We start from the raw sequence: 25,222 nt of genomic DNA on the forward strand, positions 1-25,222 counted from the left end.
TACTTTTCTTACTCGGAGGCAAAATCAGCACTTTAACTGCCCAAATCATACAGATTTTACACATGTAGCACTCTATGCACACATAGGCCAACACCTTGCAGTTCTTCTACACACACTTAGGCTAAAAACCCATTCTGTCACGTCAAAATTCTGCAAACCTATTACATATTCAGTGCGTCGGCATAGAAGCACTTTTTAATGCCACTAAAATGCACAAGTAGTTAGACTGAAGATGCAACCTGAATGAGTTTACAGTATGTACTCCACTTTATTGATGATTAGTAATGAGAAAGTGAGGACTACAAGAGTATTGGAAAATACTTTTTCCACTCTGAATGTAAAGCAGATTGTGTGACCATTGGCCAAAAACGACCACGAAGGGACTCGAACCCTCAATCTTCTGATCCGAAGTCAGACGCCTTATCCATTAGGCCACACGGTTATCCGTCCACCTGAGATGATTTTTATCATGTAGGTGGTATGCATGGATGGAGAACATATTATTGAAAGGTATTCAGGTTTACATCCCATAGTGTTCTTTCAGCTCTTTTCGCTGGAAGCACTTTTTTGGAATCTATATATTGAGAATTATATGAGTACGATATGCTTTTGTTTTCCTTTTTCCATACAAACCTCTTTCCTCATGAGTTTAAAGCTCATTTGTATGCTCTACATAGCTCTGGACGTTTCCAGACGTGGAGTGAAACTGTTTTGAAAGTAGTACAAATTGCTCCTTCCTGCATATGCTAATTTTTCACACTCACATAGGTTGTATAAGTTTTATGAATCCTGGCTTGACCTATTCAAGTAGCTGAAAGCCTGTCACCACCTCTAGAAACAAGATTCACACCAATCCAATTCATATCATTTTTTCCAAAGGAATATGTTCTGGCCGGTCGAAAACGCATCTCACAAAAATAGGCATTTAAAAATCTACTTTGCAGTTTCAGAACACTAACATGACTGTGAAGTGTGCACAAGTAAAATGGGACCGTTTCAAAGTAGCTAATCCCTCATAAACTTCTGAGAGGAAGCATGTAATAAATCTACCTAATTTTCTGGAAAAGACAGAGGGAGGATTTTTGTTATCACCTGAGATGGGACTTGAACCCACAATCCCTGGCTTAGTAGGCCAGTGCCTTATCCATTAGGCCACTGAGGCACACATGCATAGCTCTTTTCTAGAGGCATTATTTAAATGTATTCTATGGTCAGACACCGGTGTGTGCACATAGGGCATTTCTCACTTCTCTCTATAAGTAAACTTCCCATTTTCATCCTCTTCCATCCCCGACTTTAACGCTCTCTTCTATGCTATAATGGAGACTTTGCAATTTTAGCAAGTGGAGAGAAATTGGAGAACCACTTTCGACTCCACACTTCTTCTTCACTTACTTCTTTTCTCAATATACTGGGCTTAGAAAATGGTATCAAGCCATCCTTATCATCAGTAGGACACGGAAAGAGGCACTAAGTCTCCTAACCAAGTTCAACCACACTCTGCAAATTAACCATTGCACTACAAATTAGGCAACGGGGGCATCAGCATAGGCAGCCAATGTGCCGATCCTTTATACATTTTGTGTAGTACTTTTCTTACTCGGAGGCAAAATCATCACTTTAACTGCCCAAATCATACAGATTTTACACATGTACCACTCTATGCACACATAGGCACACACCTTGCAGTTCTTCTACACACACTTAAGCTAAAAACCCATTCTGTCACGTCAAAATTCTGCAAACCTATTACATATTCAGTGCGTCGGCATAGAAGCACTTTTTAATGCCACTAAAATGCACAAGTAGTTAGACTGAAGATGCAACCTGAATGAGTTTACAGTATGTACGCCACTTTATTAATGATTAGTGATGAGAAAGTGAGGACTACAAGAGTATTGGAAAAGACTTTTTCCACTCTGAATGTAAAGCAGATTGTGTGACCATTGGCCAAAAACGAACACGAAGGGACTCGAACCCTCAATCTTCTGAACCGAAGTCAGACGCCTTATCCATTAGGCCACGCGGTTATCCGTCCACCTGAGATGATTTTTATCATGTAGGTGGTATGCATGGATGGAGAACATATTATTGAAAGGTATTCAGGTTTACATCCCATAGTGTTCTTTCAGCTCTTTTCGCTGGAAGCACTTTTTTGGAAGCTATATATTGAGAATTTTATGAGTACGATATGCTTTTGTTTTCCTTTTCTTATGAGTTTAAAGCTCATTTGTATGCTCTACATAGCTCTGGACGTTTCCAGACGTGGAGTGAAACTGTTTTGAAAGTAGTACAAATTGCTCCTTCCTGCATATGCTAATTTTTCACACTCACATAGGTTGTATAAGTTTTATGAATCCTGGCTTGACCTATTCAAGTAGCTGAAAGCCTGTAACCACCTCTAGAAACAAGATTCACACCAATCCAATTCATATCATTTTTTCCAAAGGAATATGTTCTGGCCGGTCGAAAATGCATCTCACAAAAATAGGCATTTAAAAATCTACTTTGCAGTTTCAGAACACTAACATGACTGTGAAGTGTACACAAGTAAAACGGGACAGTTTCAAAGTAACTAATCCCTCATAAACTTCTGAGAGGAAGCATGTAATAAATCTACCTAATTTTCTGGAAAAGAAAGAGGGAGGAGTTTTGTTATCACCTCAGATGGGACTCGAACCCACAATCACTGGCTTAGGAGGCCAGTGCCTTATCCATTAGGCCATTAAGGCACACATGCCTAGCTCTTTTCTAGAGGCATTATTTAAAAGTATTCTATGGTCAGACACCGGTGTGTGCACACAGGGCATTTCTCACTTCTCTCTATAAGTAAACTTCCCATTTTCATCCTCTTCCATCCCCGACTTTAACGCTCTCTTCTATGCTATAATGGAGACTTTGCAATTTTAGCAAGTGGAGAGAAATTGGAGAACCACTTTCGACTCCACACTTCTTCTTCACTTACTTCTTTTCTCAATATACTGTGCTTAGAAAATGGTATCAAGCCATCCTTATCATCAGTAGGACACGGCAAGAGGCACTAAGTCTCCTAACCAAGTTCAACCACACTCTGCAACTTAACCATTGCACTACAAATTAGGCAACGGGGGCATCAGCAAAGGCAGCCAATGTGCCGATCCTTTATACATTTTGTGTAGTACTTTTCTTACTCGGAGGCAAAATCAGCACTTTAACTGCCCAAATCATACAGATTTTACACATGTAGCACTCTATGCACACATAGGCCAACACCTTGCAGTTCTTCTACACACACTTAAGCTAAAAACCCATTCTGTCACGTCAAAATACTGCAAACCTATTACATATTCAGTGCGTCGGCATAGAAGCACTTTTTAATGCCACTAAAATGCACAAGTAGTTAGACTGAAGAAGCAACCTGAATGAGTTTACAGTATGTACTCCACTTTATTGATGATTAGTAATGAGAAAGTGAGGACTACAAGAGTATTGGAAAATACTTTTTCCACTCTGAATGTAAAGCAGATTGTGTGACCATTGGCCAAAAACGACCACGAAGGGACTCGAACCCTCAATCTTCTGACCCGAAGTCAGACGCCTTATCCATTAGGCCACGCGGTTATCCGTCCACCTGAGATGATTTTTATCATGTAGGTGGTATGCATGGATGGAGAACATATTATTGAAAGGTATTCAGGTTTACATCCCATAGTGTTCTTTAAGCTCTTTTCGCTGGAAGCACTTTTTTGGAATCTATATATTGAGAATTATATGAGTACGATATGCTTTTGTTTTCCTTTTTCCATACAAACCTCTTTCCTCATGAGTTTAAAGCTCATTTGTATGCTCTACATAGCTCTGGACGTTTCCAGACGTGGAGTGAAACTGTTTTGAAAGTAGTACAAATTGCTCCTTCCTGCATATGCTAATTTTTCACACTCACATAGGTTGTATAAGTTTTATGAATCCTGGCTTGACCTATTCAAGTAGCTGAAAGCCTGTCACCACCTCTAGAAACAAGATTCACACCAATCCAATTCATATCATTTTTTCCAAAGGAATATGTTCTGGCCGGTCGAAAATGCATCTCACAAAAATAGGCATTTAAAAATCTACTTTGCAGTTTCAGAACACTAACATGACTGTGAAGTGTACACAAGTAAAATGGGACAGTTTCAAAGTAACTAATCCCTCATAAACTTCTGAGAGGAAGCATGTAATAAATCTACCTAATTTTCTGGAAAAGAAAGAGGGAGGATTTTTATTATCACCTCAGAAGGGACTTGAACCCACAATCCCTGGCTTAGGAGGCCAGTGCCTTATCCATTAGGCCACTGAGGCACAAATGCCTAGCTCTTTTCTAGAGGCATTATTTAAATGTATTCTATGGTCAGACACCGGTGTGTGCACACAGGGCATTTCTCACTTCTCTCTATAAGTAAACTTCCCATTTTCATCCTCTTCCATCCCCGACTTTAACGCTCTCTTCTATGCTATAATGGAGACTTTGCAATTTTAGCAAGTGGAGAGAAATTGGAGAACCACTTTCGACTCCACACTTCTTCTTCACTTACTTCTTTTCTCAATATACTGGGCTTAGAAAATGGTATCAAGCCATCCTTATCATCAGTAGGACACGGAAAGAGGCACTAAGTCTCCTAACCAAGTTCAACCACACACTGCAACTTAACCATTGCACTACAAATTAGGCAACGGGGGCATCAGCAAAGGCAGCCAATGTGCCGATCCTTTATACATTTTGTGTAGTACTTTTCTTACTCGGAGGCAAATTCAGCACTTTAACTGCCCAAATCATACAGATTTTACACATGTACCACTCTATGCACACATAGGCACACACCTTGCAGTTCTTCTACACACACTTAAGCTAAAAACCCATTCTGTCACGTCAAAATTATGCAAACCTATTACATATTCAGTGCGTCGGCATAGAAGCACTTTTTAATGCCACTAAAATGCACAAGTAGTTAGACTGAAGATGCAACCTGAATGAGTTTACAGTATGTACGCCACTTTATTAATGATTAGTGATGAGAAAGTGAGGACTACAAGAGTATTGGAAAAGACTTTTTCCACTCTGAATGTAAAGCAGATTGTGTGACCATTGGCCAAAAACGACCACGAAGGGACTCGAACCCTCAATCTTCTGATCCGAAGTCATACGCCTTATCCATTAGGCCACGCGGTTATCCGTCCACCTGAGATGATTTTTATCATGTAGGTGGTATGCATGGATGGAGAACATATTATTGAAAGGTATTCAGGTTTACATCCCATAGTGTTCTTTCAGCTCTTTTCGCTGGAAGCACTTTTTTGGAATCTATATATTGAGAATTTTATGAGTACGATATGCTTTTGTTTTCCTTTTCTCATGAGTTTAAAGCTCATTTGTATGCTCTACATAGCTCTGGACGTTTCCAGACGTGGAGTGAAACTGTTTTGAAAGTAGTACAAATTGCTCCTTCCTGCATATGCTAATTTTTCACACTCACATAGGTTGTATAAGTTTTATGAATCCTGGCTTGACCTATTCAAGTAGCTGAAAGCCTGTCACCACCTCTAGAAACAAGATTCACACCAATCCAATTCATATCATTTTTTCCAAAGGAATATGTTCTGGCCGGTCGAAAATGCATCTCACAAAAATAGGCATTTAAAAATCTACTTTGCAGTTTCAGAACACTAACATGACTGTGAAGTGTACACAAGTAAAACGGGACAGTTTCAAAGTAACTAATCCCTCATAAACTTCTGAGAGGAAGCATGTAATAAATCTACCTAATTTTCTGGAAAAGAAAGAGGGAGGAGTTTTGTTATCACCTCAGATGGGACTCGAACCCACAATCACTGGCTTAGGAGGCCAGTGCCTTATCCATTAGGCCACTGAGGCACACATGCCTAGCTCTTTCTAGAGGCATTATTTAAATGTATTCTATGGTCAGACACCGGTGTGTGCACACAGGGCATTTCTCACTTCTCTCTATAAGTAAACTTCCCATTTTCATCCTCTTCCATCCCCGACTTTAACGCTCTCTTCTATGCTATAATGGAGACTTTGCAATTTTAGCAAGTGGAGAGAAATTGGAGAACCACTTTCGACTCCACACTTCTTCTTCACTTACTTCTTTTCTCAATATACTGGGCTTAGAAAATGGTATCAAGCCATCCTTATCATCAGTAGGACACGGCAAGAGGCACTAAGTCTCCTAACCAAGTTCAACCACACTCTGCAACTTAACCATTGCACTACAAATTAGGCAACAGGGGCATCAGCAAAGGCAGCCAATGTGCCGATCCTTTATACATTTTGTGTAGTACTTTTCTTACTCGGAGGCAAAATCAGCACTTTAACTGCCCAAATCATACAGATTTTACACATGTAGCACTCTATGCACACATAGGCCAACACCTTGCAGTTCTTCTACACACACTTAGGCTAAAAACCCATTCTGTCACGTCAAAATTCTGCAAACCTATTACATATTCAGTGCGTCGGCATAGAAGCACTTTTTAATGCCACTAAAATGCACAAGTAGTTAGACTGAAGATGCAACCTGAATGAGTTTACAGTATGTACTCCACTTTATTGATGATTAGTAATGAGAAAGTGAGGACTACAAGAGTATTGGAAAATACTTTTTCCACTCTGAATGTAAAGCAGATTGTGTGACCATTGGCCAAAAACGACCACGAAGGGACTCGAACCCTCAATCTTCTGATCCGAAGTCAGACGCCTTATCCATTAGGCCACACGGTTATCTGTCCACCTGAGATGATTTTTATCATGTAGGTGGTATGCATGGATGGAGAACATATTATTGAAAGGTATTCAGGTTTACATCCCATAGTGTTCTTTCAGCTCTTTTCGCTGGAAGCACTTTTTTGGAATCTATATATTGAGAATTATATGAGTACTGTGGTAAATAAAATCTTCTTTACCGGACTGAATTTCATACGGGATCTTAAAATAAAGTAAAATAGCTCAAAATAACAAGAGGCAGAATCCGTGGTATAAGAGGTTTTCTAAATGGGCTTTATTCCATCAAAAATGGCCGACTCGAGTCGCGGCCTTCAGGTTCCGTCACCACGAGGGTTCAGGAAGTGAAGTACAATACTTTATTGACAGACATGCATTTTTATAATAAGTACATTGCAAAGAAACGAATGTAGAAGGCGTAACATTTGATAAGAAAAGTGACATAACAGGTATGTAATCGAAACTAGGCGTAATAAGGAATAAAAGAAACATGATTGGTTAGGATTATCAGACATAGGTGGATCTATAAGATAATACTTGGCATAGATGCGCGCGCAGCAGCATGACGTGTGAGTGACGTGCAACTAGGGGGTGAAGGGGACTTGACATTTAGCTCTATATGTGGAGACGAGAAGTCTGGGGGGTCAAGTCAACCTAATCCCAAATCATATCTAACATCCTATGTTTAGAGAACTATGTTATCCACAAGGAAGGACTCTCGGACAGAATCTAGTCTATACTGACTGTGTGCGTGCACAAACGCCTAAGTGTCTTATATGAGATGCGAGGGGCAGAAAACTTTCCATGGCAGCAGGGCTATGAATCACTTGCAGGAGGACGGGAAGGCTGAGTCCTTTGCTTGTGAGCTAAAGGAAATGTTTACCTAAATCACTAGACAGGAATGCATCGGCAGAAGAGCAAGATAGATAATTCGAAGGTGAAATACAGCTTCTTGGCAGGCAGGCGAAAACTGGCCGAGGCAGGCACCGTTAGCTGCACAGGGAGTAGGACAAAGTTCATGGATACAGATGCGAGCTCAAGCTGAAGCTGTCAGAGACAGAGAGCAGGGAAAGGCTTTGAGGACAGAATCGGGCCTACTTGCCTGAACTGTAAAAATGGAGTAACTTAGCTATATAAAGTCGGTGGCCTTTCATACTTAGGAATCGAATATCCAGCCCATTGATGGCGGATCTGACAGAGAACATGTCGACGGTAGACACACATATGTTTGCGTCTTAGAAACTGGAACTGGAGGGAACATACATGTACTTGTAACATGCATATAGAACCGTTGGGGTCCAAGATAGGGGACATAACTGATCAGGAAAATACACATTTCCACATTCCCTCCTTGTCCCCTACTTGCCCTTCAAGAGATATCAATCTTCATCATTCCATCGATTTGCTCATGGAGCATCATTTCTTCTTCCTTCTTCTTCCGGCATTTTGAACGAGAACTGTGATATGGAATGCATGATGTGGCACACAGACCACAAATCGCTGGTCCACATTGCAGGCATAAACAACAACTGAAGATCATAAGAAGGCCAATACCTAGGAAGGATAGAACTCTCCATCCCCAGGCTGATATCACACTCCAAAACCACCCGGACCACGTCCAAGTGCCTGGATTTTCGTGTATCTGGCTTACAATCTTATGAAGGCGTGTTATAGCTTTATATACAGATGGCGAATTTTCTGGTATGAATATGCAGCAGCTGGATCCGATGACCCTGCAAGCTCCGCCCCTATCGGCCAGGATGACGTCAAGGACAAGACGATTCTGGAGAACAACAATTCTCATCACTGATTGTTCTTCTGTCAGATTGCCTAGGGCGGCTATAGTCTCGTTTACTACAGCTTCAAGAGTCTTGGTGAGTCTGCGTATCAGCTTACTATTTGATATTGTACCTATATAGGGAAAGATACCTTTATTGAAATCTACATACTTGTCCCATGCCGTCTCAGTATAATCGACAACTGGGAGATCTCTACGCTCTCTATTGTGTACTAAATGAACATTTCGATAATAATCAGGGGGAGCTAGGAAAACAGGTGGCAGAAGAAATGCTATGTAACAGGTACCATCCCAATCTAGAGGCAGACGCATATATGCCGTCTGACCACATAAAAAGTAAGAATGGCGAGAAGCTCTAAATGAAGATTTACCTTGATCACTATATTCTACTGTAGTAACGCATTGGCTATGGCCCATGTGTATGGAACCAACTTTTCTTACACATAATTCACCCTTAACTGGAAATACTGACATAGTGGGCAGAATTAGTTCAACTTCGGATTTGACATTCAAAATCATAAGATTAGGCGTAAAATTGCCTAATTTATACACTTCATTTTCTAAATCAGTTCCTGTTCTACTGGGGTGACCCTCCTTATTGGGGTGACAGACTTTGAATAAAACTAGATTCAGATTTCCCCATATCCAATGTTGTTGATAAACTGCTGTGTCTGGGTCTATGGAATTTAATAAACTAAACCATGCTCCACAGGAGCCATTGTGTGTGAACGGATGTGGAAAGAAAGGCAGAACTCCTTTGTTATTCTGATAGGGAGGGAGTCGGCCGCACACCCAACAATTGGTGGCATTACTAGTCTGATGGGAATGATGTAACATACTAATGAATGTGTTATTGCGCAGCGCAAGTCTATAGGACAACTCATGTGGGGGTAATTCACTAAAAGAATGTTCATCAGTTATATTGAAAGCACGTTTAGAAACAGGATAATACATATGCAACAATATACTTGCAGTAACTATTAAAAAACTCAAGAAAAACAAAATTAATAAAGTCACAATACAGTGGCTACGCAGTAATTTACAATAAGCATGTCGTTTCATTATGATTCTGGACTCTACATCATTCAGACCTAAGGGATACATGTCGGGACAGATTCAACCGCTTCACCTTGGAGAGGACTTAAACAATCAAATCGTCCGACAGTTTGGATCTGGACCTGAGTTTCTGCTTATAGAGTTCGGTGCTACTGGCCTCAGCCAAAGGTAGCTTTGAGTCAATGGGGGAAGACACACGGGGAGTACTGTTTGTGTCAGGAGGAAGTCCATGAAATTTCTTGATATGGCTGGAATGCACCCAGCCTTTTCTCCCTTCGATCTTCACAGCTGTTCTGGTCGTCAGCAGGACCAACTTAGGAAGCCTCCACCTTGGCTCCAGTTGGGTTTTCCGATCGAAATTCCTGACGAGAACATAATCGCCGGGAATTACATCATGGGGTTTCACCTCAGTGTTGTCGGGAAAAGCTGCGACTACCTGTGAACGACAAGATTGTAGTGCAGACATCAAGGAAGCCAGGTAATCTGTCAGCATATTACAGTCAACATCAGTTATTTTACGCGGTATAGGCGTCCCCCACATATTCGGTGGTCTACCAAAGATCACCTCATAAGGGGATAGCCCTGTTCGAGAGTGTGCTACCATTCTCATGTAAAATAGCGCAACTGGTAAGGCTACTATCCAGTCCACACCTTTTTCCTGACATATTTTAGACAATCTGATTTTTAAAAGTTGATTATGTCGTTCCACGAGACCTGCTGCCTCGGGGTGTCGGACACAGTGGAATTTCCACTGATATCCCAACAAAAGTGAGACATGTTTCATTAATTCGGATGAGAAAGGCTGGCCGTTATCTGAATATACAACACGTGGTAAACCGTACCGTGGGAAGAATTCTCGAACTAGCTGCTTGGCAGTAGTCGGGGCAGTGTAATCTGATACGGGATACGCCTCTGTCCAACGGGAGAGAGCGCAGACAACTACGAGAACATATTTGAATCCTCGACAACGTTCCATCTGAATATAATCCATCTGGAGGACTTCAAAAGGATGGTCAGGAGGCTGAAATCCACCCTGCTCTACGGGAACACTCTTTCCTGGATTAAACTGACAACATATCATACAGGTACGAACTTTTTGTTTAGCTGCTGCTCGTAAATGTTTGTTGAACCAAATGTGCTGAATGCTGTCTAGCATAGCCTTCTCTCCTAAATGTGCTGGACTGTGAACTGTAGCTATAATGGCTTGAACCATGGAATCAGGGAGAAACCATACAGATTTCTCCTTCGTCATCCATCCTTGATCTGTCTGGATCCCTCCTAGTTCAGTCCACTTCTTTATTTCTTCTGCTGTGGCATGTGTCTGTATGTCAATTACGTCAAGTGCGGGATCCTTAATTGTCATACACTGTGTTGGTGTCTGAACTATTGGCTTTGTCATGTCTAATGTGCGATTCTGAGCAGTCTGTTTAGCTGTTCTGTCAGCTAAATCATTGCCTTGAGAAATGATATCAGTAACCTTCGTGTGTGCTTTACATTTCATAATCGATATAGCAGTGGGTAGATGTATTGCGTCTAACAAAGCATGAATGAGGGGTCCGTGCTGAATGTGGGCACCATGGGAGGTTAAATAACCTCTCTCTCGCCACAGCACGCCGAAGTCGTGTACAACTCCGAATGCATAACGTGAATCAGTGTATACATTAACTTTCTTATTTGTGGCTTGAATACAGGCTTGCGTTAGAGCAATAAGTTCTGCTGCTTGGGCTGACAAAGTATCTATACAATTTGTCTCAATAACTTTAGTGTCTGTTGTGACTGCATACGCGGCCACTAAATCTCCTGTACTTGTTCTCATGCACGATCCGTCTACATACAACGTCAGGTCTGGATCTAACAATGGAACGTCTGTCAAGTCTTGTCTAGGTTTTGTCTTTATTTCAATGATTTCAACACAATCATGAGCTAGTGGGTCTGTTCCAATTACAGGTAATAGTGTAGCAGGATTCAATGTATTACACCGTCGGATCTCTATGTGTGGTTGAAACAATGTCAGTTCATAACCGGTAAGTCTTGCTATGGTCAAGTGTTGTGTTTGTGTTCGGTTCACAAGAACCTCTACTGCATGTGGTACTTGTACTGTCAATGGATGTCCTAACACTATGGCATCGCTTTGTCTGATTGCTAAAGCTGTCGCTGCCACTGATTTCAGGCATGCAGGCAAAGCCTGAGCTACGGGATCTAATGTACTGGAAAAATAAGCACATGGCTTGCGTGATCCTGCTTGATCCTGAGTGAGTACTGACAAGGCAGTACCTTCGCGTTCTGTAACAAAGAGTGTAAAATGTTTGCTATAACATGGTGTTGCTAAAACAGGTGCTTGACATAAAGCTTCCTTTAGGCTTTCAAAAGCTTGTGTATGTTCCTGAGTCCAAGGGAGAACAGTCGATGTGGCTGCCTCCTGTGTGGTTAACTGAATGAGTGGTTTTGCTAGAAATGCGTACTGAGGGATCCACTGCCTACAATATGAAGTGAGGCCTATGAAAGCCCGCACCTCCTTTTGTGTCTGGGGTATTGACATGTTAGCAATTAACTGGATGCGATCTGGTGTAAGCTGCCTTCCCTCCTTGGACAGCGAGTGACCAAGATAAATAACTCGCTGGACACAGAATTGCAGCTTAGAAGGAGACACCTTGTGCCCCTTGTCGGCTAGAAAATGTAAAACTGTCAGAGAAGCCTTTTCACATTCTGGCTCGCTTCTTGCGGTGATCAGCAGATCATCGACATATTGAAGCAGTGCAGTATTGACTGGCATGTGGATACTGTCAAGTTCTCGTTTCAGTGCTTGGCTGTAGATGCTGGGGCTTTCTGTGAATCCTTGGGGAGCGCGTGAGAATTTAAAGCTGCGCCCATTTAAACTGAATCCGAACAAGTATTGGCTTTCCGGATCTATTGGGACGCTGAAAAAGGCATTCTTGAGATCGATTACAGTAAAGAATGTTGCTTCGGAATCAATTGCTGTCAACAATGATGATATATCAGGGACCACAGGGAATTGTGGTATAATGCACTTGTTTAGTTCACGCAAATCAATAACCAATCGGTACACTGGTTGGGCAGTAGGATCAGTTCGTTTAAGAATCGGAATTATCGGTGAATTACATACATTGGAGTCTGTTTCTACAACTACTCCCTGGGCAATCAGCTCATCAATGATTTTCAGCAAAGCCACTACAGCATCATGCGGTAACTTGTATTGTCGCATTCGTGGTAGTACCACTCCTGCTTTCAGTGTGACTCGATAGGGTGTAATGTTCATGCAGCCAACATCCGTAGGGCCTTGTGCCCATAGATGTACTGGTAAAGTCTGTAGTCGGGGATCCATGTCTCTAGACACATAGTGACCTTTAAAATCACGTAAAAACAACCTTACTCCTTCCGGAGAACAACATATTATGGCTCCTAGTGCTTTCAGAGTTTTAATTCCTAACAGATTTTCTGGGCATGACTTAGTAAGCAATAAATCTGTAGTTCGTGTCAAAGGTCCTATCGTAAGTGGTAGAGGCTGTGATACTTCATTAACAATAGGTTTTCCTGAAAAACCAAGGGAAACATTTTGAGAGCCTGAGAGGGGTGCCCCTGGAACTTCACTACGTTTTATGGTTGTTCGACTTGCCCCTGTATCGAGTAAGAATTTTCTATCTTGACCTAATAATTCACTATGTACATAAGGTCCTTCTTGATCTACAGGAATCTCGATAAGCGGTAAGTCAACTTCCCTCTCTAGGCTTGTTCATGCGTAACGCTGATACTCAGGATATTCATACTGTGCAGTCTGATACATTTGTCGTGTTGTGGTTTGTGTGGCAGTAGCAGGCAACGGTGGTGCAGCTGGCACAAACTGTATGGGTTGCTGTGAGGCTGGCATGGACTGTTGCTGAACTGGCATGGACTGTCCATGCTGCATAGCTCCTTGTTCATTCTGATCTTGTCTAACTAATCGTGGTCTCTCCTTTGCAATACCTGTAGCTATATTACGTTTCAGGACTGGACAATCGTGTACATAATGGCCCAGTTGTTTACAGTAATTGCAGGTTCCCTTTACAGGAACTGCAGAATCACCAGAATGTGTCACACCCTTTTTGTGACCATCTGCTGGTACTGTCTGAGAAACTAGCATTTTCATTTTTGTATCCTTCATGCGTCTATGCTCGTGTTCTTGTTCATCCCTAATTCTATTGTGATGATACTGCAACATTTGTAGCATTTGCGACGGAGTGTTACTTTGCCAGGTACTCTCGAATTTCAATATTCTATTCTTCACTGGGGGCAATGCATTTTCCTCTAATTTTGTCACAAATAGATGTGGATATGAGTCACTACTTGCTTTTATACCACTATTTATACCAAAACATTTTTCAAATCGAGCATAATAATCGCTTGTGTCTTCATCTTGCTTTTGTTTGCAGGCTGTGATTGCACCCCAATCCTCCTTTTTTGTAGTTAATAAACGTGGCAGTACCTGTACTAGTAAACCTGGTAACAGTTTAACTTTATCCCCGAGCCCTGAACCTGCAGTTCGGCTCCTTTCTTCCTCTGCTAATGCTGTCCAGTCTATCTTTTGGTCTCCCACTTCCCACTCTTTTTCTTTCAGTTTTTCATAAATGCCAGCAGGCAAAAGCACCTTTAATATCGTCATAATATCAGGAAAGGTGTACTCTCCCATCAGTAACATGTCTTTAATTTCTCGGTGGAAACCCGCTGGGTCTTTGTCATGACTAGGTACTACTTTCTTCATTTCCAATAATTCCATTTTTGATATGGGTGTGTAAACAAATACACGGTGAAACTCATTGTCTTCGCCTTTTATTGGGTGCACTTCTCGCAAGGGATTTTGTCTATCCATATAGTACGGCGCTCTTTCTCTGCGGGGCAGCGAGAGAGAATCCGGACTTACAAAAAGGACATACTGCTTACGTGACACTAATATCTCTTTAATTAGCTTGTTACTAGAACCTCCCCATCTGTTTGTGAGTAGTTCCGTTAATATATCAGGTAAAGGACCAGGGTCAGCATGTTGGCTCTTATATAATATGAGGAGTTGCTGAATCATATATATTCCAGCTAAACGTTGTTCATCTGCACTGAGATTAAAAAACGTGTGTGCTACGGTCTCATCACCGTATTTTTCAGGACTGTCAATCCAGTGAACAGCTGATCTGGCTAATTCTTGCTCATCCATGGAATCGAGGAGGTGGTAACCCCTTCGTTCTCGTAGTATTTTATCTGCGGCTTGAAACGAATGTTCAGGAGACTTCAGATTTATTACAGGCGTCGGATACGTTCTGCTATTATTTGGACATACAGAGTGTATGGGATCAGAAAAACATCTAGTATTTTCACAGGATCTTCCTCTGCCTACATAGGCTATGGTCTCTGACTGTCTTGCGGAATTCCCTGATTCGGACACTTCATCTTGCTCAAACTCGTCTGTTCCCAATCTCTCTTCATGAATACGCTCTATTTCTTTACGGATTTTTCGGCACATGGCTATTATACAATTTTGCTTATCGTGTCTCCCTTCTGATATATTCTGACTCCATTTTGTAAGAATAAGCATTGCATTCGGGTCTACCCCCGGGCGGTCTTGATTTCTGATCACACAGTTTATGAGGAAACGTAACAGTTCCCCCTGTATCTCTACTTTCTGGAATTCCATAGCTCTGTTAATACATCCTGGATCTCGTCCTGTTTGAACAAAATGATATATGTTATCTAGATGCGTAATCATCCCTGGTAACCTCGCTAAATACTCTGCGGCTCGCCTGATACGTAATGATGCCAGGACCATTTCATCCTCTTTACCAACCACCGGGTCATATCTACAATTTACAAGGAGTTCTTTAAGCGTACGTTCACTTACGAATTTAGGTGTACGAGAATGCGCTGACTCTTGAAAAACAAGTTTATTTATTCTGGGTGGTGTAAAGGTACTGCTAGCACCTCCCGTGGCCCCATCTGGGGCGTCGGGTGTGAATGGGTTCGTTGAACGTGACACAGCAACTATGGGCGTCGACACCCCTGTAGAATCGACTGCGGAGACAGATGCGGAAACAGATGTGCTTGCCGACGCTTGCGTCGGGACTTGCTGTTGCACGGGAACAGATACCTGATCCTGACGTTGAACCCCTACACCAGACGGTCTATGTGGTGCGGTGTTAGCATACTCGGGAGCTGCGTCATCTAGATATGAGGAAAGAAAAACATCTTCTGCGGTTCTGGGATGCCCTTTTTGATGTACCCTAATTGGAAATAATGGGGGTGGCAAGTCTTTTGGCATCTCTGTAACAGCCTTAGGTAGTCCTTCGGCTAGAAGGGGATACATACCATTCATAAGAGCATTTCTTTGTCTATTTACTTGTTCTGATTTCACTCGGATACCTTCCTTAATTAATAGATTTTCTTGAACTTTATTTGAACTTTCTTTACTCCTCTCTTCTTGTCTACGTGCTTTTTCTGTTCGTCTATGAGATTCTTTACGCCATAACTCAACAGCGTCTTTCTGTGACTGTCTGACCTTTCTTTTCCATAACTCTTCCTCTACTTTCATGATGCACTCTGCATCCCAGGTTCCCGCTGCGGGCCACCTTTGACTTTCCGGCAATCCCTTGGTATAATCTACCCATAGATCAAGAAACAATATGGCATCTAAGCCATGCTTATGGTACATAAAATGCCCTGGAGTGTCCCTAGGAGGAATAGGAACTGCTTCTTCAAGCACCCCTTTTCTGGTAGTAATCTGTCTTAACTTCGAGAAGAGCGGCATATTGACAACTGATCTGATACTTACTCTTGAATTCACTTAATACGAAAAACACAATAATGAACAGTGAACAATGAACAATCATTCATACCACAATATGCAAGACATTTCTGAAAACATTAAACATTAAACATTTAACAATGAGCGACAATGATGACAGTCTGCCTAACTAATCACCACGCTGAATTCTTGACAATAACTGCATACTTCGGAATACTTGATATACTGCTAAACAGTACATATACACTGCTAAACAGTGCAGACCGGATTTGTGTACCCAAATCCGTCTTGACCGGCACAACCTATGTGCGCGTCAACACGCCTCCCCGGCGATGGTACTCACCGAGTAGCTCCTTGAAACGGAAGGCCTCAGAGAATGGACAGGACTCGATGACTGCGGACAGCGGACCCTCTGGACATCGGGATTTCGAGAAACCTGGTGGGCCTCTGTATACCTCGGATCTTGCTCTCTCAGCTAGGCTCTGGTCGGGATACTTCGCACTTCTCACCGCCTCGTCTGGGTTGATCGCAGCCTCAGTCGCCCCCGCTTGACCGGAGGGAGCTTACAGGAAATCCTGCTGGTACGCGTTTATGGTCCGTCCAGTTGTGGCAGGAGACCGGGCCTGCAACGCACCGCCGGCGCGTGAGATGAGAAAGTGTCCCTGTTCGGGCGCCATTATGTGGTAAATAAAATCTTCTTTACCGGACTGAATTTCATACGGGATCTTAAAATAAAGTAAAATAGCTCAAAATAACAAGAGGCAGAATCCGTGGTATAAGAGGTTTTCTAAATGGGCTTTATTCCATCAAAAATGGCCGACTCGAGTCGCGGCCTTCAGGTTCCGTCACCACGAGGGTTCAGGAAGTGAAGTACAATACTTTATTGACAGACATGCATTTTTATAATAAGTACATTGCAATGAAACGAATGTAGAAGGCGTAACATTTGATAAGAAAAGTGACATAACAGGTATGTAATCGAAACTAGGCGTAATAAGGAATAAAAGAAACATGATTGGTTAGGATTATCAGACATAGGTGGATCTATAAGATAATACTTGGCATAGATGCGCGCGCAGCAGCATGACGTGTGAGTGACGTGCAACTAGGGGGTGAAGGGGACTTGACATTTAGCTCTATATGTGGAGACGAGAAGTCTGGGGGGTCAAGTCAACCTAATCCCAAATCATATCTAACATCCTATGTTTAGAGAACTATGTTATCCACAAGGAAGGACTCTCGGACAGAATCTAGTCTATACTGACTGTGTGCGTGCACAAACGCCTAAGTGTCTTATATGAGATGCGAGGGGCAGAAAACTTTCCATGGCAGCAGGGCTATGAATCACTTGCAGGAGGACGGGAAGGCTGAGTCCTTTGCTTGTGAGCTAAAGGAAATGTTTACCTAAATCACTAGACAGGAATGCATCGGCAGAAGAGCAAGATAGATAATTCGAAGGTGAAATACAGCTTCTTGGCAGGCAGGCGAAAACTGGCCGAGGCAGGCACCGTTAGCTGCACAGGGAGTAGGACAAAGTTCATGGATACAGATGCGAGCTCAAGCTGAAGCTGTCAGAGACAGAGAGCAGGGAAAGGCTTTGAGGACAGAATCGGGCCTACTTGCCTGAACTGTAAAAATGGAGTAACTTAGCTATATAAAGTCGGTGGCCTTTCATACTTAGGAATCGAATATCCAGCCCATTGATGGCGGATCTGACAGAGAACATGTCGACGGTAGACACACATATGTTTGCGTCTTAGAAACTGGAACTGGAGGGAACATACATGTACTTGTAACATGCATATAGAACCGTTGGGGTCCAAGATAGGGGACATAACTGATCAGGAAAATCCACATTTCCACAGTACGATATGCTTTTGTTTTCCTTTTTCCATACAAACCTCTTTCCTCATGAGTTTAAAGCTCATTTGTATGCTCTACATAGCTCTGGACGTTTCCAGACGTGGAGTGAAACTGTTTTGAAAGTAGTACAAATTGCTCCTTCCTCCATATGCTAATTTTTCACACTCACATAGGTTGTATAAGTTTTATGAATCCTGGCTTGACCTATTCAAGTAGCTGAAAGCCTGTCACCACCTCTAGAAACAAGATTCACACCAATCCAATTCATATCATTTTTTCCAAAGGAATATGTTCTGGCCGGTCGAAAATGCATCTCACAAAAATAGGCATTTAAAAATCTACTTTGCAGTTTCAGAACACTAACATGACTGTGAAGTGTACACAAGTAAAATGGGACAGTTTCAAAGTAACTAATCCCTCATAAACTTCTGAGAGGAAGCATGTAATAAATCTAACTAATTTTCTGGAAAAGAAAGAGGGAGGATTTTTATTATCACCTCAGAAGGGACTCGAACCCACAATCCCTGGCTTAGGAGGCCAGTGCCTTATCCATTAGGCCACTGAGGCACACATGCCTAGCTCTTTTCTAGAGGCATTATTTAAATGTATTCTATGGTCAGACACCGGTGTGTGCACACAGGGCATTTCTCACTTCTCTCTATAAGTAAACTTCCCATTTTCATCCTCTTCCATCCCCGACTTTAACGCTCTCTTCTATGCTATAATGGAGACTTTGCAATTTTAGCAAGTGGAGAGAAATTGGAGAACCACTTTCGACTCCACACTTCTTCTTCACTTACTTCTTTTCTCAATATACTGGGCTTAGAAAATGGTATCAAGCCATCCTTATCATCAGTAGGACACGGAAAGAGGCACTAAGTCTCCTAACCAAGTTCAACCACACTCTGCAACGTAACCATTGCACTACAAATTAGGCAACGGGGGCATCAGCAAAGGCAGCCAATGTGCCGATCCTTTATACATTTTGTGTAGTACTTTTCTTACTCGGAGGGAAAATCAGCACTTTAACTGCCCAAATCATACAGATTTTACACATGTAGCACTCTATGCACACATAGGCACACACCTTGCAGTTCTTCTACACACACTTAAGCTAAAAACCCATTCTGTCACGTCAAAATTCTGCAAACCTATTACATATTCAGTGCGTCGGCATAGAAGCACTTTTTAATGCCACTAAAATGCACAAGTAGTTAGACTGAAGATGCAACCTGAATGAGTTTACATTATGAACTCCACTTTATTAATGATTAGTAATGAGAAAGTGAGGACTACAAGAGTATTGGAAAAGACTTTTTCCGCCTCTGAATGTAAAGCAGATTGTGTGACCATTGGCCAAAAACGACCACAAAGGGACTCGAACCCTTAATCTTCTGATCCAAAGTCAGACGCCTTATCCATTAGGCCACGCGGTCATCCATCCACCTGAGATGATTTTTATCATGTAGGTGGTATGCATGGATGGAGAACATATTATTGAAAGGTATTCAGGTTTACATCCCATAGTGTTCTTTCAGCTCTTTTCTCTGGAAGCACTTTTTTGGAATCTATATATTGAGTATTTTATGAGTACGATATGCTTTTGTTTTCCTTTTTGCAGACAAACCTCTTTCCTCATGCGTTTAAAGCTCATTTGCATTCTCTACATAACTCTGGAAGTTTCCAGACGTGGAGTGAAACTGTTTTCAAAGTAGGACAAATTGCTCCTTCCTGCATATGCTAATTTTTCACACTCACATAGGTTGTATAAGTTTTATGAATCCTGGCTTGACCTATTCAAGTAGCTGAAAGCCTGTCACCACCTCTAGAAATAAGATTCACAGAAATCCAATTCAAATAATTTTTTCCAAAGGAATATGTTCTGGCCGGTCGAAAATGCATCTCACAAAAATAGGCATTTAAAAATATACTTTGCAGTTTCAGAACACTAACATGACTGTGAAGTGTACACAAGTAAAATGGGTCCGTTTCAAAGTAACTAATCCCTCATAAACTTCTGAGAGGAAGCATGTAATAAATCTCCCTAATTTTCTGGAAAAGATAGAGGGAGGATTTTAGTTATCACCTCAGATGGGACTCGAACCCACAATCCCTGGCTTAGGAGGCCAGTGCCTTATCCATTAGGCCACTGAGGCACACATGCATAGCTCTTTTCTAGAGACATTATTTAAATGTATTCTATGGTCAGACACCGGTGTGTGCACACAGGGCATTTCTCACTTCTCTCTATAAGTAAACTTCCCATTTTCATCCTCTTCCATCCCCGACTTTAACGCTCTCTTCTATGCTATAATGGAGACTTTGCAATTTTAGCAAGTGGAGAGAAATTGGAGAACCACTTTCGACTCCACACTTCTTCTTTACTTACTTCTTTTCTCAATATACTGGGCTTAGAAAATGGTATCAAGCCATCCTTATCATCAGCAGGACACGGAAAGAGGCACCAAGTCTCCTAGCCAAGTTCAACCACACTCTGCAACTTAACCATTGCACTACAAATTAGGCAACGGGGGCATCAGCAAAGGCAGCCAATGTGCCGATCCTTTATACATTTTGTGTAGCACTTTTCTTACTCGGAGGCAAAATCAGCACTTTAACTGCCCAAATCATACAGACTTTACACATGTAGCACTCTATGCACACATAGGCACACACCTTGCAGTTCTTCTACACACACTTAAGCTAAAAACCCATTCTGTCACGTCAAAATTCTGCAAACCTATTACATATTCAGTGCGTCGGCATAGAAGCACTTTTTAATGCCACTAAAATGCACAAGTAGTTAGACTGAAGATGCAACCTGAATGAGTTTACAGTATGCACTCCACTTTATTAATGATTAGTAATGAGAAAGTGAGGACTACAAGAGTATTGGAAAATACTTTTTCCACTCTGAATGTAAAGCAGATTGTGTTACCATTGGCCAAAACGGCCACAAAGGGACTCGAACCCTCAATCTTCTGATCCGAAATCATACGCCTTATCCATTAGGCCACGCGGTCATCCATTCACCTGAGATGATTTTTATCATGTAGGTGGTATGCATGGATGGAGAACATATTATTGAAAGGTATTCAGGTTTACATCCCATAGTATTCTTTCAGCTCTTTTCGCTGGAAGCACTTTTTTGGAATCTATATATTGAGAATTTTATGAGTACGATATGCTTTTGTTTTCCTTTTTGCATACAAACCTCTTTCCTCATGAGTTTAAAGCTCATTTGTATGCTCTACATAGCTCTGGTCGTTTCCAGACGTGGAGTGAAACTGTTTTGAAAGTAGTACAAATTGCTCCTTCCTGCATATGCTAATTTTTCACACTCACATAGGTTGTATAAGTTTTATGAATCCTGGCTTGACCTATTCAAGTAGCTGAAAGCCTGTCACCACCTCTAGAAACAAGATTCACACCAATCCAATTCAAATCAATTTTTTCCAAAGGAATATGTTCTGGCTGGTCGAAAATGCATCTCACAAAAATAGGCATTTAAAAACTGTACTTTGCAGTTTCAGAACACTAACATGACTGTGAAGTGTACACAAGTAAAATGGGACAGTTTCAAAGTTCCCGCTCGTGGTGGAAGACTGACCTTTTGCACGGGGAAACAGCGTTTTGAGGACTGCGAGGCCCAGCAGCCCTCTGCTTCCTGCTGCTGCTGCCTGCCTCTTCCTCCGGACCCGCCCCTGGACATTGCTTTAAAGCTCGCGGCCCCCGCTTCGCGGGTGCCGCTCGTGGTGGAAGACTGACCTTTTGCACGGGGAAACAGCGTTTTGAGGACTGCGAGGCCCAGCAGCCCTCTGCTTCCTGCTGCTGCTGCCTGCCTCTTCCTCCGGACCCGCCCCTGGACACCTGGACATTGCTTTAAAGCTCGCGGCCCCCGCTTCGCTGGTGCCGCTCGTGGTGGAAGACTGACCTTTTGCACGGGGAAACAGCGTTTTGAGGACTGCGAGGCCCAGCAGCCCTCTGCTTCCTGCTGCTGCTGCCTGCCTCTTCCTCCGGACCCGCCCCTGGACACCTGGACATTGCTTTAAAGCTCGCGGCCCCCGCTTCGCGGGTGCCGCTCGTGGTGGAAGACTGACCTTTTGCACGGGGAAACAGCGTTTTGAGGACTGCGAGGCCCAGCAGCCCTCTGCTTCCTGCTGCTGCTGCCTGCCTCTTCCTCCGGACCCGCCCCTGGACACCTGGACATTGCTTTAAAGCTCGCGGCCCCCGCTTCGCGGGTGCCGCTCATGGTGGAAGACTGACCTTTTGCACGGGGAAACAGCGTTTTGAGGACTGCGAGGCCCAGCAGCCCTCTGCTTCCTGCTGCTGCTGCCTGCCTCTTCCTCCGGACCCGCCCCTTGACGTCACAATATTTTCCAGCACACACTGATCCGCAGCGCGGATCGCAGCGCGGGCGAAGCCCGGGACAAGGGCGGGCCCTCTTAGGCCCTCAGAGTCCGAGTGAGGCCGGGCTGGGCCCGGCTATTGATCAGTTGGTTAAGGTACCACTTGTATTTGTGTGCGCTTATTGCGTAATTACCAAAAAGGCTATTATGGCTGATACCCCTAGTAGTACCAACGAGGAGAAGTCGAAAGTTATGCTAGCTGGCCCTCTGGACACTTATTTTAAAAAGGCGCTAAGAGTGGATGATTTAGTTAATTGTTTGGACAAAAGGAGATCAGAGCGTCGTCGCTCAATAGAAAGCTTGAAGCTTAGGTCTTCTGATAATTTGTTGCTGCAGGTTCCTTCCCGGTCAAGGGATAGTGGTGGTGCTGTGGTTGATTCTCCTACACCACCGCGCGATCTCTGTTTGCAAAAGGAATCTGCTCTTATTTCAGCTTCATCACCCTTAGAGTTGCCCTTACAAGAGAAACTTGTTAGCGTTCATCCCGACCCCCCTACAGATGTAACTAGAAGTGTGCAAGCACTTGGTAAACAGGTTAAGAAGGTCACTAAGCCATTCAAAGTGGCAAAGTCATTTGGGCCTCCCCCCATTAAAAGAAGATGCAAGAAAGGGGGAGTCTCAGTTAAACCTAAGTACAACTGTTCTGAGTTTGGGAAGCACGAACTGAAAGGTTTAAACTTATCTAAAGGGCCAGGAGTCGAACCAACAACTACTCCTAACCCTGCTCCTCCATTGACTCCTGATGTTTTAGAACCTGATTTGCCTTCCTTAAATCCAGGCTTTACCCCTGTCGTACCTTTGTTATCTCCCTCCCCCCCTCCCTCTCCTTCGGTTGTTCGCCAGGATGCCCTGGTCCAGGTGATTAAGTCTCTTATTTCACCACTAATTGAAGGTTTATTAAGAGTGGAGAAAAAACTCATGGACCTGGAAGCGATAATAAGCATAAAAACCATTCCAACAACAGGGCAGGGGAAGGCGGGTTTCGATAGTGTTACCGAAGTTATAGCGGCGGAACCTATTCGCCTCAATCACCTCCCCACTCTACCCCAGGATACGGGTGAGCCGTCTAATTTGTTGGCGGTATCTCAGTCTGTGCCTGTGTCTCTCCCGATGTACAAACGAGACGATAAGGAGGGTGGGGGGATTAACCTTGTCCCAATCACTCTGCGGGATAGCAGGGAAGGCCCTAGTAATGGTTTGCTTGCCCCCAAGTACGTGCCACAAGTTGATCTGCCCCCCGAATCTGTACCCCTGGTGGTTGTTCTGACGGGGGTTCCGCCTTTACTAGTTGATAAAAGAGAAGGGTTCAGTGAGTTAAAAAACAAAACCATGTTCTGGCTCAATAGTTATAGACCTATCGAGGAGAAATTTAATGGTGAGATTTTACATGTGAGACGTCTCCCTTGGGTGGGCGGTACGACGAAAAACATTGCGGGTGACATCGTGGTAGTAAATTTCAGAGACCCTCGTGTAGTTAAGTATATTTTGGAGTGGCCTCTTGAAATAGGTAGTATTGGCATTGTTCCCCGTGCACTAACCTATTTTTACCCTAGATCATCGGTGTTTCCCCCTTCTGTCCCATCTAAGCATCCCTCCCTATTGCCCATTCCACCAGACACATATAGGCCGAACTACTTATCGGGCCCTTCAAACACCCAACAAATCACTGATCCTTTTGGGTGGCATCACATCCCTCCTAGTTTTAATAGGATCTCTAACAGAGGAGGTGTGAGAGTGAAGCCTTCTAACCCTTTAGTGTTGTCAAACAGGTTTGAAACCTTCTCTAGTCTGGCTGAATGTGATTGAAGATTAAAGCCCCATTGGGGCGGTGGGTGTCCAATAGGATTATCTTGCCTTAAGAACGTTGTTTGTGAGAGGAGTAAGGAAGCCCACGGAGCTGTTCCTGTTACTACAGGACTTACAATTATAAGTGGATTTGCTAGTGGTGGGAACGTATCCACCCCTCTCTCTACCCCCTTGGTTAACAGTACTGTAATCCCCTTGACGATAGACCACCTAGTCCAACCAGAACCCATAGGTATTCAAACCATGCTGGTCATGGATAGGCCTGCAGTATCCCCGTCAGATTTAAAATTGAAAGATAACGAAGGCCTACACCTAGTTTCTTGGAATGTGGCGGGTCTACAAAGAAAGTTGGTGTTGCCTGAATGGAATGTTTTCATCGAGCAATTCGATGTATGTATATTTCAGGAAACATGGAGTGTCCATCCTTTATACAAATCGGGTTACACCACTTTTTTTATACCAGCTCTGAGTAAGGGCAGGGGTAGACCAGCTGGGGGGTTGCATGTATGGATCAAGATCGCTCTGAACCTTAAAATATCCACCCATGTCTCTGGATGTTGTGACATCCAACATATCTCTTTTGAGGGGGGAACTTGTAGGATTGACCTATTTAATGTCTATGCAAGAGGTACCATAGGGGACATAAATTCAAGTACCTTATCCATTTTAGATCAGGCATTAGCAACTTGCCCCCCCACCTCTAAAATCATAGTGGGAGGGGATTTTAATTGTACATTCGAACCACTAGATGG

At 42.9% G+C, this 25,222-nt stretch overlaps 3 non-coding genes across 3 annotated transcripts; all 3 read right to left on the reverse strand.

Annotated features, from left to right (window-relative positions):
• Positions 1 to 1,089: 1,089 nt before the first annotated feature.
• Positions 1,090 to 1,162, reverse strand: TRNAS-ACU (transfer RNA serine (anticodon ACU)). Its single transcript has one exon. It is a non-coding gene; the product is annotated as a tRNA-Ser (tRNA).
• A 4,655-nt stretch (positions 1,163 to 5,817) lies between these two features.
• Positions 5,818 to 5,890, reverse strand: TRNAR-CCU (transfer RNA arginine (anticodon CCU)). Its single transcript has one exon. It is a non-coding gene; the product is annotated as a tRNA-Arg (tRNA).
• A 14,448-nt stretch (positions 5,891 to 20,338) lies between these two features.
• TRNAR-CCU (transfer RNA arginine (anticodon CCU)) lies at positions 20,339 to 20,411 on the reverse strand. The gene has a single exon. It is a non-coding gene; the product is annotated as a tRNA-Arg (tRNA).
• Between the last annotated feature and the right edge of the window lie 4,811 nt (positions 20,412 to 25,222).

Source organism: Triturus cristatus, chromosome 4_1 (assembly GCF_964204655.1).
Source record: "Triturus cristatus chromosome 4_1, aTriCri1.1, whole genome shotgun sequence".
NCBI classification, from domain to species: Eukaryota; Metazoa; Chordata; class Amphibia; order Caudata; family Salamandridae; genus Triturus; species Triturus cristatus.